We start from the raw sequence: 6,000 nt of genomic DNA on the forward strand, positions 1-6,000 counted from the left end.
TGAACCGCCACCTTCCCCACAGACTTTAATTCCTCCTTCAGAGAGGCGATCTCCACTGACTGGGCCTCTGTCTGCTGCCTCAGCTCCGCCTCTTCTCTGTTAGAGGCCTCCAGAGCATCGGTGGCGAGCTTGTGGTGCTCGTTAGAGTGATCAAGTCGCCGAGTCACCGCAGCCACCTGGCACTCCACTTCGTAGAGCTCTTTCTTCAGCCGCTCCACCTCTGCCTGTGAAGCAGCGAGCTGGACCTCAGCAGCTCTCTTCCCTTCCTCTGCTTTGGTAGCTTTGGCCTGGGCAGCTCGCACAGCGTCCCCATAGTGCATCGCCTCCTCAAAGTGCTTGGCGAGGTCCTCCCTCTTGGAGTTTAGATCCTTCACCAAGCCCTCGAGTTGGATACTTGTGCTTAGTGCCCGGGCCACGCAGGCGCTGTTTGCCGCCACCAAGTCTTCAGCCGTGCAGGAGGCGGTGTGGTCCCTCCACTCTTCAATCCAATATTTGCTGTGGACCACCGCCACCGCAGCTGTTTTCGGAGGGAGAGCCTCCAGCACCTCCCTTACGGGCTCTTCTGGGTTGGTGCCAAGGAAATCAACCTCTTTGCTGGAGTGGGCCATTTTCCTCCTCTGCTGCCCCGAAACTTGTTCAATGGGTACGGCCGTAAGGGGCGCTGTGTCCGGGGCAGCGACAGGCTCTGCCGCAGCGGGGCTTCTCTCTGGGAGGGCCACCCCCATGAGAATAGTTGTCTGTCTCAAAACTAGGGGTAGCCTCGCCACAGTTGGGCGTCTGGGAGGGGCAGCACTCTTCTTGCCCTTCCTTCGGAGGTCAGCCTCCGGGTCCTCCTGAACCTCCTCCTCCATCGGAGGTCGAAGCCTCTTACTGGCCTCCACCAGCTCCTCCATTTGCTTCTTATACGAAGAAGAGGAGGCCTTCAGCGTCCGTGCCTCAGCCATCATTTTCTGGATGGTCTTGAAGTCGAGGCGTACTGGTAGCTTCTTGCTGAAGTTATCTGCAAAGAAATGAATAAGGAATTAGTACAAGTCTAGGGAGTTCGGAATAAAAAAGTATGGGCCTCGGTCCTATTACCTTGAGACGCTATTAAGTCGTGAGTGATGAAATGGACGTTCTTCCGGATCAGCCTGTGGTAGGACCTCTTCTTCTGAGGCAGCTGATAAATGACACAGATAGTGTCAAAGTCCTCTGTTGATAGCTCGCACCGAGAAAGGGAACCTATGAAAGGAAACATAACTGTTAAACACAAGACGAACCGAAGAGAAACAAAAAGAGCAACTACTATACTCACTAAGTGTTGAAAACTTTGCCGGGACTGTAAGAGGTGCCAGGGGGTCCCCCTCCATTGTGTCCCATCGCCCCGCTACCCAGCACCATGAGCTCTTTCATTCCTTGATGGAGCTCGGCAGATCGATCACGAATGGAGTATGGGAACCCCATGACGTCAGGTAGTACCAACCTCGGGTTTTATCTCCCCCGGTAGTAACCTTGGGTATATAGAGGGTCTGGAAAACGGAAAGGGGCATCTCCACTCCTAACGACGCCTCTTTCCACAACATCCAGGAGCCCACCATCTGGCTCCAGGAGTTTGGGTTGAGTTGCGTCGGGGCTAGTCCATAAGACCTAAGCACCAACCTAAAGAATGGGTGGATAGGCAGCCTAAGTCCGGCCCTAAGGATCGCCTCACTAATGGCTACACAGCCCGGCCTTGGGTAACAGGCTCTCTCTTCCGACCCGGGGAGAATCAAGTCTACACTGTCTGGGATCCTATATTCTGTTCTAAGTCTACCCAGGTCGGCCTCCCTCAATTTTGATGGGTAGTCCGACGCCCGCCAATGCACAGAAGTATCCGGGGGGCTATCTGGTCGCTTCCATATGTTCTCCCCCCCCATTATTGCCCCAACTATTTCTGAGGAGGTCGCCACAATGGGCTCGTCCACCCTCACTATTTCCAACCCCCTCCCCAAACCAGAATTCCCTTCCGAGACCATTCGTTAAGAAATTTTTTACAGTCCAAATGGGTGCTGAAACTTACTGGTTTGGAAGTTTTTCCTAGCCGGAAATGGTGCAGGATCGTCGGAAGTATCATTCTCTCTCGCCGGAGTTGCTTGCAAAACGCCGAAAATCGTCGGAAATTTGAGAGCAAATTTTGGTTTTCGTCTGGCAAACTCTGATAAACCCCCAAAGTTCACCTTTTATAGGAAAGACAAGTCCAATCTCCACCGTTGAATTCAAATACGATCAATCTAAACCGTTCGTCGCATCCTCAATCCCGGCCGTTGAAATGAAACGCCAGATTTGATCTACGCCCAAGATGTCGCTGTGAATTTCACGCTAAATTGAAACGCGTCACCTCGGTTACAAACAGCCGTCAATAATAATTACTAGCCGCAGCATCCTTTTAGGAGAATGGGCATGGTACCCAACTGTCACCTTGGAAACACGCAACAGTTGTCAAATCATTGGACGTTTGGGTCGCCTCAGATGAGCTTCTCCTCCAACTTTACAAAGCTTGGACGCACCTGACACGAACGCCCCATTGGCTCATCGCCTCGGTCACTGTGTTTCCTCCCATGCTTTACAAAGTTTCAGCCATCTCCCCATGCGTCGAGCTTTTTCTGTCAACGCATCAGTGCGAGATGAGTCCCTCAAACTTTACAAAGCTTGGACGCACCCAACGCGAACGGCCCATTGGCTCATCGCCTCGGTCACTGTGTTTCCTCCCATGCTTTACAAAGTTTCAACCATCTCCCCACGCGTCGACCTTCTCCTACCAACGCATCGGTGCGAGATGAGTCCCTCAAATTTTACAAAGTTTGGACGCACCTGACGCAAAGGCCCCATTGGCTCATCGCCTCGACCGCTGCGTTTCCTCCCATACTTTACAAAGTTTCAGCTACCCCCACGCTGCGGTCCGATCAGGAAAACAAATCCACGTATAATATAAATATTCATTCCCGGATTTGGGGGACCACTGTTACGCCTCGATTGTACGAGCCTCGATACCGAACTGTCATCTCACCACCGAAGCCAAGATCAAGTGGACCACTCCGATCCTCCCGACACTTCTCCGAAGTGATACATCGATTCCTACTACTGATCTGCCGAAGTATTAGAAGATCCGCCGCCAATTTAAGATTTGTCCTGCATCTAGGGTTTAAATTGATTTGATGTCCCCATGAGGCTATTTGATGTGACTTATCAACTTTATGTCAATTCAACTCGGGGGAAAACAAACTGTCCGCCCACTCTACAAGCGCGGCTGATTGACGCCTATGAGCAGACGCTTCATACCGTCAGATGTATACACGTGTTCCACATCCCACGGTCCATACCACCTATAAATACCCAAAGTTTGGCAAGAGGCAAAGGTAATGAAACTCTCAATACATAGCATTGCATAACAAGTTTATATATTTTCCTCCCCCTTTATTGATTGATTTGTGTAGCCCCAGGGCACTGTTCCGACCACCCAAACCTGACTTGACCGTCGAAGTGTATACGGCCGCCACCACCCTCGTCTGTTTCGACCGTGTGCGCCTGACCATTTGTTCATTTCGCAGGGAGGAATACGTGGAGTAGCTATAAATTGGCCACGTGGAGGAGCCATTTTTGGAGGTCAACAGATCCCATTCAAAAATATGCCATAATAGTCCCATATTGAGCACTATTTTCCAATAGTTTATTACCAAGATTGTTTAATCAATTTTATATTTCATTATTTATGAAAGTTTTGTCTTTTGAACTTCGCCGTTTCTTGATGCAGATAATATGCTAATGTTAATTTCAGGTCATGGAAATCTTTGTTGAGATCCCTGCCAAGAAAGCAAAGAAATTGATTACGTGGTTTGAAATCACTTCAAAAGATAGTTAAAAAGGCAGATACATGCTATATTGTTTGTGTCCATTGCAAGAAGAAACTAAGTAGATCTAGTAATAGCAGTACATCCCATCCAAGGAATCATTTGATAGAGTGCCTCAAGAGATCAAATTATGATGGTTCTCAAATAATGCAACGACCCAAACCTTATGCGCGAGCATTAACCTAGCTACCCGTCCAACATGCCGGTCGAGCGCCCACAGCGAGGACACAGCTACTCACTAAATGCGAGGTGCCCGCTTGAGCGACGATGTGATTTTGAATTTCCCGATTTTAATTCAAAAAATCATGATTTTCAAGCTAACAACATTGACTAATTTCTCATTCATTTAAAAATAGTTTTAGACTTTCAAATTTACCAAACTCATCTACTTGACGAGTAGAATATGTTCACCCCATTTCTCACAAAATTGAATAGCAAGACCCATCCAAAATATTTGATCAAAAATTAATACAATCAACTTTTCCAACTATTTTCCAACAATCCTCCCCATCAATGGATATTACCAATATACATATGAAATACAGAATCTAAAAAAATAGTACAAATGAAAAGATATGGCATCAGTAAATGTAGCTTTTAGCTTTAAACTTTTCTTAATAGAATATAATCGAACGTGAACATAATGTCTTAAACTATTCAGACATCGATGTAAATCTAAACAATTGTACTGGTATCATAACTTCTCTAATAACTTCAATTCACATAGTTATGTTCATTTTAGCCCTGAACAACTCTTGGTTTTATAAGTGCTTTAAGAGAATTTAAGCATCAACTCTCATCGAAGCGACCCACTTCACACTTACATAAGTGATCTCCTATGGTATCAAATCATACTTTTCTTCCAAGATATAGAGATCATTAAAAGTATAAATTATCCTTCTACACTTTGCAACCTAGAACATTCATCATTTAAGTATGTGTATAATCCTTTTGTCAAAGCATCCACTATATTTTCCTTCGATTTAACATAGTTAACAAAAATCATACCATTTAAAATTAGTTATTTAATGGTATTATGTCTCTAACGAATATGTCGAAATTTATCATTATACATACTATTTTGTGCCATTGCAATTGCTAACTGACTACCACAATGTATGCTGATAGTAGATACTGACCTTTTTCAATGCAGAATATCCTCAAGAAAATTATGAAGCAACTATGCTTCTTCACCAGTTTTATCTAAATCAATAAACTCGAATTCTATCATAAATCAAGTTATACACGTAAGTTTAGAGGATTTTTAGGATAAAACTCCACCTCTAATGGTACAAACATAACCACTTGTAAACTTTGAGTTCCTTATGTCGAATATTCAGTTTGTATCGGTATATCCTTCTAACACCACGAAATATCTAGAATTGTGTAATCTATAATTAATCGTATGTCTTAAATATTTAAGAACCTTTATCATTGCCTTCCAGCGGTCATTTCTTGTATTACTTGTGAATTTGCTTAGATTGTTGACAACATATACCGTATCCCATAACCTATATCTGGATACATGTAGTTAGTAATATATATCAAGCTGTCTCACCGGTATTTTTGGCCAAGTGCAGACTTAGGTCTAATGGTGTTTTAGCCGAATTATCATCATACGCCTTAAATTTCTAAATATAGCCCCAACATAGTGAAATTGAGATATGAAAATCGTTAAATTCAAGTGTCTTAGAGATCTTAATCCTTAGTATGGCATTAACAATTCTTATATCTTTCATATCAAAATATTTTATCAATGTTTTCTTGGTTGTAATAATAACTTTCGAATTATTACCCATAATTAACATATTGTCAACATATAGACATACAATCACATATTCATTTGATGTGCGTTTTTTGTAGACACATTTATCGCATTCATTGATTTTAAAACCATTTGACAACGCAATTTTGTCAAATTTCTCATGACATTGCTTAGGTGCTTGTTTTAATCCATACGACTTTACAAATTTACGCACTAGTTCTCTTGTCTAGGAGCAACAAACCATTCAAATTGTTCCATATTTTTCTTTCTTTCAATTCACTATTCAAAATGGCAATCTTAATATCCATTTGATATATTTCAAGATTGTATAATGTTGTAATTGTAATCGATACTTGAATAGAGGTGATC

The sequence above is a fragment of the Olea europaea genome, chromosome 21 (assembly GCF_002742605.1).
Source record: "Olea europaea var. sylvestris chromosome 21, O_europaea_v1, whole genome shotgun sequence".
In the NCBI taxonomy this organism is placed as follows: Eukaryota; Viridiplantae; Streptophyta; class Magnoliopsida; order Lamiales; family Oleaceae; genus Olea; species Olea europaea.